Genomic DNA, 10876 nt, shown 5'->3' on the forward strand with positions numbered 1-10876 from the left:
CAGGAATCACTGCATTCAGATTTGCTTCGGAAGCTGCAGACGTGTTAACTCACTCACACCTTTACTGAGAGAGACTCTCGCTATGAGATCAGCCACACGTGTGTGTGTGTGTGTGTGTGTGTGTGTGTGTGTGCGCACCTGTACAAGAGCATAGAAACTTTCACCTTCCAGCACCACAAAACTGCTTCATTGCCATAGTGATGAAAGGCACAGAAAGAAAAAGTTTTTAACCACCCACACGAACTAAAACCACCCACACTGACTGACGAGATCTCTCTCTCTCTCTCTCTCTCTCTCTCTCGATCAACAGCATCACACACAGTACTACACACATCTATCTATCTATCTATCTATCTATCTATCTATCTATCTATCTATCTATCTATCTATCTATCTATCTATCTATCTATCTAAATTAAGATTTTGTTCATCAAGGCTGCATTAAACTGATCAAAAGTGACAGTAAAGACATTTGCTACAATGTTACACAAATGCTACAAAAATGTTTAAATGTTCCAAAAGATTTCTATGTCAAATAAATGCTCTTTTGAACTTTCTATTCATCTGTGAATCCTAAAAAAAATGGTTTGAGAGCGAAATGTCATTCATACAACATTCATGGAATGTTTGACTAATGTTTTTTTTTTTTTTTTTTTGATGTTACTAGTTCGGAATTTTCAGAGCACATTCAAAAGTAACGTTCCCATAACGCTTGCAAAATGATACAATGTAATGTTTCCTTAACATTCCCATAACCAAGAGAGAAGTTTCTATTCATCAATAAAATGTATCACGGTTTCCACAAAAACATTATGTGTTCAACATTGATAATAATCTTCATGTTTCTTGAGCAGTAAATCATCATATAATTCTGATTTCTGAAGATCATGTGACACTGAAGACTGGAGGAATGATGCTGAAAATACAGCGGAGCATCACAGAAATACATTACACTTTAACACAGATTCACACAGAAAACTTAATATTTAGGTTATTTCTACTGTATTTTTGATCAAATAAATGCAGCACTGGTGAGCAGAAGAGACTCTTTCAGGTCTGTCTGTGTTTTCAGTTCTTTGTCAGTCTTTCGTTCACATTCTCTTCACGTCTGCGCTCTCATTTATCAGAGATTGAATTCTGCTCTGTCATTCCAGAACAATTTAGATACGCTGTTAAGCTTAATTGAAATATCCTTTCTCTGTTTCTCTGTGACTCTCTCTCTCTCTCTCTCTCTCTGTCTCTCTCTCTCTCTCTGTCTCTCTGTCTTTTCACACTTTTAACGCTGCACACTTTCAGATTTCTCAGAGCAATTTCAGAGAAACTTTGTAAGATCCAATTATGTATTGTTTCTCTGGGTGTTTTTGTCTGTTCTGCTCTCAGGATCTGTCCGTTTCTCGCTCTTTTCATTAATTAGCGTTTGTTCAGTTTTCTCTAACGAGAGGCAAAGGTTTCACTGTGCTCGCGTCATGGCCTTCATCGCCATGGAAACTACACATTACATACCTGCTTCGACGCGCTATTTTCACACCAGAACTTATGGAGGCTTTCAGCAGTTTGCTTTTCTTTCTGTGATGCATTTCATGAACCGGCAGTCACACACACACACACACACACCTGAGGGCTGCTGCGGGACAGACAGACGCAGATTGACAGATGAAGAGAGACAGGTGTATTAGTGTGTGTAATGGAGGGAGAATCGGATGATGGATGTCTCACTTTCGCTTATTCTCTTCTTTAAGTGAAGGAACACACACACACACACACACACAATATACATTCTGTAAAATTTGCATTTGTATTATTTGCATTAAAGCAAATGTCAGTCTTTGACCTTTCTTTGTACATGTGATATTTTCAAACGCTGTGTGATTGTGTGTGTTTGTGACAGATGGAGAAATGTCTTTGTTTCGTATTCTTGGCTTTTCATCTAAAATGTTTGGCTTTAATACAAATTATAATATAAGTTTGTGTTTATACTCTAGATTGTTTCTAATGTGTTTATCGTTTCTCAGAATCTTTATCTGTCCTTCAAAATCCCTAAAGTATGTACTGTGCAGTACAGTTATTTATTCAGACATTGTCTTGACACAAAACAACTTTCAATGTGTGTTTCAAGGTGATTCGTGCCGTACGTCAGTGGAGCTCTTTTATAGTGAGACACATTATTCTACAGCCGCAGGATATCAGAACATGAGAGAAAGAAAAGAGAGAAGAATAATATTTATAATATGTCTCTTAATATGTATGGTATATGTGCAAAGTATGTAAGTCAGATTTATTATGTAGCCTAGGCTGTATTTTTGTTTTTATGATAAGATTGCAGTGGTTGTAGTTTGATGTAACAAGAAATACTAATGTACTTTAACAGTGTCATAATCAGGCTGTCCAACAGTAATATCAGTACTTTTGGCTGTAGTTTATTGTCATCAGAATTCAGGTGTACTTTAAAAGTGTCAGTAGTTCGACTGTAGTTTGTTGTCATCAGATTCCAGGTTTACTTTAAAAGTGTCAGTAGTTCGACTGTAGTTTAATCTCAGAAATCCAGGTGTACTTTAAAAGTGTCAGTAGTTCGACTGTAGTTTAATCTCAGAAATCCAGGTGTACTTTAAATGTGTCAGTAGTTTGACTGTAGTTTAATCTCAGAAATCCAGGTGTACTTTAAAAGTGTCAGTAGTTCGACTGTAGTTTAATCTCAGAAATCCAGGTGTACTTTAAAAGTGTCAGTAGTTCGACTGTAGTTTAATCTCAGAAATCCAGGTGTACTTTAAAAGTGTCAGTAGTTCGACTGTAGTTTATTGTCATCAGAATCCAGGTGTACTTGAAAAGTGTCAGTAGTTCGACTGTAGTTTAATCTCAGAAATCCAGGTGTACTTTAAAAGTGTCAGTAGTTCGACTGTAATTTAATCTCAGAAATCCAGGTGTACTTTAAAAGTGTCAGTAGTTCGACTGTAGTTTAATCTCAGAAATCCAGGTGTACTTTAAAAGTGTCAGTAGTTCGACTGTAGTTTAATCTCAGAAATCCAGGTGTACTTTAAATGTGTCAGTAGTTCGACTGTAGTTTAATCTCAGAAATCCAGGTGTACTTTAAAAGTGTCAGTAGTTCAACTGTAGTTTATTGCCATCAGAATCCAGGTGTACTTTAAAAGTGTCAGTAGTTCGACTGTAGTTTAATCTCAGAAATCCAGGTGTACTTTAAAAGTGTCAGTAATTCGACTGTAGTTTAATCTCAGAAATCCAGGTGTACTTTAAAAGTGTCAGTAGTTCGACTGTAGTTTAATCTCAGAAATCCAGGTGTACTTTAAAAGTGTCAGTAATTCGACTGTAGTTTAATCTCAGAAATCCAGGTGTACTTTAAAAGTGTCAGTAGTTCAACTGTAGTTTATTGCCATCAGAATCCAGGTGTACTTTAAAAGTGTCAGTAGTTCGACTGTAGTTTAATCTCAGAAATCCAGGTGTACTTTAAAAGTGTCAGTTGTTCAACTGTAGTTTATTGCCATCAGAATCCAGGTGTACTTTAAAAGTCTCAGTAGTTCGACTGTAGTTTAATCTCAGAAATCCAGGTGTACTTTAAAAGTGTCAGTAATTCGACTGTAGTTTAATCTCAGAAATCCAGGTGTACTTTAAAAGTGTCAGTAGTTTGACTGTAGTTTAATCTCAGAAATCCAGGTGTACTTTAAAAGTGTCAGTAGTTCGACTGTAGTTTATTGCCATCAGAATCCAGGTGTACTTTAAAAGTGTCAGTAGTTCGACTGTAGTTTAATCTCAGAAATCCAGGTGTACTTTAAAAGTGTCAGTAGTTCGACTATAGTTTAATCTCAGAAATCCAGGTGTACTTTAAAAGTGTCAGTAGTTTGACTGTAGTTTATTGCCATCAGAATCCAGGTGTACTTTAAAAGTGTCAGTAGTTCGACTGTAGTTTAATCTCAGAAATCCAGGTGTACTTTAAAAGTGTCAGTAGTTCGACTGTAATTTAATCTCAGAAATCCAGGTGTACTTTAAAAGTGTCAGTAGTTCGACTGTAGTTTATTGCCATCAGAATCCAGGTGTACTTTAAAAGTGTCAGTAGTTCGACTGTAGTTTAATCTCAGAAATCCAGGTGTACTTTAAAAGTGTCAGTAGTTCGACTGTAGTTTAATCTCAGAAATCCAGGTGTACTTTAAAAGTGTCAGTAGTTCAACTGTAGTTTAATCTCAGAAATCCAGGTGTACTTTAAATGTGTCAGTAGTTCGACTGTAATTTAATCTCAGAAATCCAGGTGTACTTTAAAAGTGTCAGTAGTTCGACTGTAGTTTATTGCCATCAGAATCCATGTGTACTTTAAAAATGTCAGTAGTTCGACTGTAGTTTAATCTCAGAAATCCAGGTGTACTTTAAAAGTGTCAGTAGTTCGACTGTAGTTTAATTTCAGAAATCCAGGTGTACTTTAAAAGTGTCAGTAGTTTGATTGTAGTTTAATCTCATCAGAATAATGTCATCATAAATCATCACTCATTGTTCCATGTGTAGTTTACCATGTCGGTAGTCGGGCTGTAGTTGAACATGTCAGTATCTGGACTGTGCCTGATTGGTGTCAGTAGTGCGTCTGTAGATTGGTCTGGCTGTATTCTACAGTGCATGTGTCTCCAGTGTTTCTATGGCGACTGGGGAGGCAGCGCTGTTGGAATAACAACCAGAACCGCTGAACATCGACCGACCGCAGCGAACAACCACCAAAACTGCACTGTTAGAACAGAAGAAAGCAATACAGTTAGTGAAGCTGATAGCATCACGAATAGCATTGGTATATTTGTAGCAATAGCCAACAATACACTGTATGGGATAAAATTATAAATTTTTCTTTTTTGCCAAAAATCATTAGGATATTAAGTAAAGATCTTGTTCCATGAAGATATTCTGTAAATATCCTACTGTACAGATATCAAAAAAGTCATTTTTGATTAGTAATATGCATTGCTAAAAACTTCATTTGGACAACTTTAAAGCGATTTTGCACCCTCAGTTGGAGATTTTCAAATAGTTGTGTCTCAAACCATAAATCAATGGAAAGCTTATTTATTCAGCTTTCAGAAAAATGACTCTTATGGCTGGTTTTGTGGTCCTGGGTCTCATGTATATTACACATTTATATTACTATATTGTATTGTATGTTGTTTTTGCTTTTTAACACTTTATAGCACATCAGACAGAGCACATCATGGGTCTGGAACTGAGGCTCTTGTCCATGCAAAATCATGATTTGAGTATGTACCGTACATATAAACGGGGCTTGTTTGCTGTGCTGTGTGTGTGTGTATTATTCTAATCTGTGTGTGTGGGTTGTGTAGGCACAAAAAAAACTGTGATTAGCACGCTCTCTCTCTCTCTCTCTCTCTCTCTCTCTGTCTATCTCTCTCCTTCACTCTGTTTGTTAGGGTATAAAAATACATGCTGTTGTCAGGTGTTTTATGAGAAATGTTGCACATGATTGGAGCAGCCGTACGCAATAGATTACAGATGAGAAATATGATTCTGATGAAAAGCGCTTTATGTTTTCTCTGAGCAATTACACACAAGCACATTTCCTTGCTTCTCATTATTATATCCGGTCATTTTACAGGATAAAGGGAAATGCAGACTCCTGAGACTGCGTGTGTGTGTGTGTGTGTCACAAGTGCATGCATGAGTGTGATGTGATTGTGTGTGTGTGTGTGTGTGTGTGTGTGTGTGTGTTTGTTTGCTCTTTCCTTTGACATTTCTGTAATGTAAATGAGTTAGAAAGGTTAATCAACTCAGCTGGACTTAATAATGGACCTCCAGTATTGAACACACACACACACACACACACACACACACACATCTATCCTCATATGTGCACTTTAGATTATTTACACTCCTGCATTAGCCATCAAGAGTAAGACAAATGTTAACCAGCTATTCTGGTTTTCATCATCTCAGCGGCCATAATCGTCCTCTTACTGCTTTATTTGCATGTGTCTTTATGATTCCCTCTTCCACCCTTTCATCTCGTCGTCCTTTTCATCCTTTATTCCTCTTCTCTCTGGACCGGACTCCCCTCACTCTCTCCTCCTGTCACAAACACCGTTAATCCACCACTTATGAGGGATTTTCCGCAGCAGGGAATCTGGCAACCCCATGCCCTGTAATTTTGAGCACCGTGCTACTGCTTTTCTGAGATCAGCTTCGTTTTCTGACCTGCTTCAGATAATGGCCACTTGAGACCTGCGGATCTGATTTATTTTTTTTATTTTTTTTACAGTGCTGTTAAAACCAGAACCATTAGACTAGTGGAGATGAAAATGCTTGACCAAATGCTGTTTGTGTGTTACAGTGTCAAGGGGATGATTGAGATATCATTAAAGCAGATGTGTCAGGACTTTTATAGTTAGCTATTATTAAACCATAAAACAACATGTTTATTTCTTAAAATTAAAGGTGCAATAGGAGATCTTGGAAAATGCTAACATTAGCCTGTTAGCACTGAAATTTAACGCCCCACCCTCCCTGCAATCGCTGTCCAAAGCCACGCCCCCCGAATGCATTTATTGCACCTTTAACGTAAACTGAAATCAATCAAATGGACAAAAAACTGGAAGTGATTTTATTTCAGCTAGTCACCAGTGAAACATTGCTCATTTTCATTTAGTTTAACTTCATATAATATAAGGTGAATAAAAACTATATAGCTATATAAAAAAGAAAAACAAAATTACTTAAATTAACATGGTAAAAATAAATATAGGACCTTAACCTTCAAATAGTGTGCTAAATATTTATTTAAAATATTTAATATTCATTATATGTTGGATTGACCTATGTATATAGTATAATAATATATTGTTACATTTTGTTTGTGCATTATTAGGTTTAATATTGTACTGTTTATTTAACCTTTAAAATGAAAATAGGATAAGTAGATTATGTTTGTATAATAACTGTATAATCTGATAAACACAATTCATTTGGAAACGAATGATAATGTCAGTTTTCAGCCGCAGAAACAGGAGGGTGTTTATGGGACCCTGAGGCTTTCAGTATCTTATGAGTCTCATATTAAATTTAAAGCCTGAATCATGTTTTAATAATGTCTGGTTGACAAAGTGCTTGCTGAGAAAGAGAGATCTGAAAATGAGAGCAGCAAAGCAGACAGAACGAGAGATCTGAGCTCCAGAAAATCCTGACAGTAAATCCTGACGGTGACCTTCATCTGATTTACGGCTCGCGATCATTTCTCATCCGTGAGTCACAGCATGTTTAATATGCTGAAACTGATCAGACCAATCAGACGAGCTGGAATCGTTTCACACAAACATCAGCCTCGTGCCTCGTCTCTCTCTAGAAAATGCTCTTTCTGTTTTTAAGTTCGTTTGTAATGTTTGAACAGTAACTCATCACATGTTCTGTCGTTCAGGGAGAATATTCGCAGTTTGATGCATGAGTGTAATATATATGCTAATTTAATGTACGTACACTTTATCACACATATGTGGAAATTGGAATTCAGCTTTAAAAATTAATAATTCTCATTATTCATGCATGACATTTCAAACAGATGTTGTAACAGGTTGAGAAAATTTTTCTTTTCTTTTTTTAATTAAATTATAAAATGATTAATTTAATGAAATATAATATTAAGTATATATATATATATATATATATATATATTGAATAATATATGAAGTATTAGAATATATTTATTATTCATACAAATATAGCACTATATATTAAGTGTATTATACGACACTTCAGTACTTTAAAATGCATTGTATTTGCATATTTCTAGTAAAGTGTTGGATTTTCTTCTGCTGTGTTGTTAATATCTGGCTGATATTTTAAGCGGCAGGATTTATGAAGCGCTCCTGTATTTAAATGTTAAAGGTCTCACTGTGCTCCTGTTTTTTTATGCTTTTGCTTAATTTGAAAAGCTTAAGTAAGGCAACTTGAGCTCTGCCCCAGAGGACTGTGGGTAATAAAGCTCTTAGACCGCAGTCTGAGATCAGTGTCGTCTTAAACTCCCATCATGCTCTGCGGCGGAGAGATTGATCCTGCATCTGGAAGAAAGGAAAGTTATTTAGCGTCAGACGCTGGATTAAAAAGATTAGAGGGATTTTATTTTAGAGAATACTGGAATATAAACACACTCATATACCATTAGTAAACATTCTTCACCTTTAGAAAACACACTCAAGGCAAAACACAACAGGGGAAAAAACTTAAAGATATCAGCATACTTCTCCTGCTAATTTATTACGTTTTTTTGTATTACAAGTGTATGGAAATGTTATGGAATGATACAATTATTTAAATAAGGCAGTTTCAAATTAAATGTGCTCTAATTTGCATAAATGATCAGAGAATACATCTGAAGGCTTTTTTTGATTTTGTTAACATATTAGAGTTAAAAGCTTTTACTGTTGGGATTTTGGTCTTTTTATTACAAAAATTGTTTCCTGTCAGCAGAAAAAAGGAAGAAAAACAAGCATATTTTTTAGGAATAAAATGTTGTATAAATCAGTGTGAATGATATATGAAGAAACCCTTCTACAAATATCATCAGAATATCACTCAAATTTTACTCAAATATCACTCAAATGATTCGCGAACCCGATTCGCGATCCCCATAACTGACTCAAATGATTCGCGAAGCCGCTATGAACTCCCGAACTGATTCAAATGATTTGCGATCCGCAAACTGACTCAAATGATTCGCGAACCCGCTTTGAACTCCCAAACTGATTCAAATGATTCGCGATCCCCATAACTGACTCAAATGATTCGCGATCCCGCTCCGAACTCCCGAACTGATTCAAATGATTTGCGATCCGCAAACTGACTCAAATGATTCGCGAACCCGCTTTGAACTCCCAAACTGATTCAAATGGTTTGCGATCCCGCTACGAACTCCCAAACTGACTCAAATGATTCGCGAACCCGCTTTGAACTCCCAAACTGATTCAAATGGTTTGCGATCCCGCTCCGAACTCCCGAACTGATTCAAATGATTCGCGATCCCCAAACTGACTCAAATGATTCGCGAACCCGCTTTGAACTCCCGAACTGATTCAAATGATTCGCGATCCCCAAACTGACTCAAATGATTCGCGAACCCGCTTTGAACTCCCAAACTGACTCAAATGATTCGCGAACCCGATTCGCGATCCCCATAACTGACTCAAATGATTCGCGATCCAGTTATGAACTCCCGAACTGACTCAAATGATTCATGAACCCCAAACTCTAATAATTTACAAAGTATTAATATACTGTAATATTTTTGTTGTTGTTATAAAAAACAGACCTAAGCCATCGATAGCATTTAAAATGGCTTAAAATGCATTATATAAAAAAATAATGAGGCAATAATGATTGGTTAATAATAACACTGTTAAAATACATAATGTAGGCTAATAATAAATAAACTATTTATGTACATGTTATTACAAATGGCATGTGATTGCTGCTGTCACACTTACAGGACAATCAAATCCTTGTTTAGGCTACTGACCAAACATTTCATTCAAATCTTCACTAAATCTTTCATTTTTGGACACCTTTTTGCTATAGATGACACAGGCTTTAGAATTTCTTCAACAAAAAACGTGCACATCACAACCCTTACAAAAATAAACCATGGTTTTATCAAAGTAAAACTGCTTAGTTTCCTTTTGCATGATTTCTGAATGCTTGAGACTATAAAATAAATTAGAGTCATAATAAAGTTATAGCCACAGGTAAATGTCGAGAGCTACAATTGTGATTTGTAAATAATACAATTTATTCATTTAGTTTTTTATTTGATTAAAGTTATTTTTTCACCCCTATAGTAGGTGTTTTTTCCATCATCATATTTGAGGAAGGGGGGCACAACAATAAATCCTGCTTATGGGAACCCTTAAGGTGTTGTTATACACGTCTCTGGGAATGTGTGCTCTACTACACACACACACACACACACACACACACACACGTCTGCCATATGTTGCCACCCCTCAAAAATTCCTGTCCCCTTCTCGCCACCCCATCAATATTTCTCTAGATCCGCTCCTGATTGTAATTGAAACCTGAAGGCACAAATATAGTGCAAGTGTAATAAAATTATTAATAATTTTGGATGCACTGGATTATATTTGGATTTCTTTCCAAAAAGAACAAAATGCATGAAAAAAAACTATGTTTTTGCCTGTGGCGTCTTTCTTCAAGTCCATGAACACATGTGCTTACAGCTACACACGCTTGATTTCACGACTCATTGCGTTACTTTATGTGTCAGCGTGCAAACTAATAATGCAACACATATGCATGTTGCCTTCTCAGCATTGCTGCAAGGCTCCCTACAGCAGCCTTAGCAGAAACATGTGCTCTTAATTTCCCCTTTCAGATCAAAAACCTTCATAGCAGAGAAGTTTAAATCAGAGAGAAAGAGGAACAAGTAAAGATGGAGGGATGTGAACATGTCACAGGGGCTGATGGGGTTTGATGATAAAAGTCTCTCGGAGGCTCTTGACATTTCTAACACAGAGCGAGCGGATGGACGGATATCAGTGGCAGAGATCCCTGTGATGCCCTGAAGGAGAGACGCGACGCTGGGATGAATGAGTCTGAGAGAGAAACAGCAGTTTAAAAATACAGTGATTAGTTATAGCAGAACCTCAGATGCACACCGTCATCTTTATATTTGAGGCAGTTGGCATGTTATGCATCGTTTAGTTAATCTTAGTAAATCTGTGTGTTTCTGTGTGTGTGTGTGTGTGTGTATGTGTGTTTGTGTGCGCGCGCGCGCGTGTGTGTGTGTGTGTGTGTGTGTGTGTGTGTGTGTGTGTTCATCACTTCTGTAATTACTAATCAGTGTGTGCTGGTGTTTGAAGGACGCTCATGATTA

The sequence above is a fragment of the Carassius gibelio genome, chromosome A23 (genome assembly GCF_023724105.1).
Source record: "Carassius gibelio isolate Cgi1373 ecotype wild population from Czech Republic chromosome A23, carGib1.2-hapl.c, whole genome shotgun sequence".
Classification (NCBI taxonomy): domain Eukaryota; kingdom Metazoa; phylum Chordata; class Actinopteri; order Cypriniformes; family Cyprinidae; genus Carassius; species Carassius gibelio.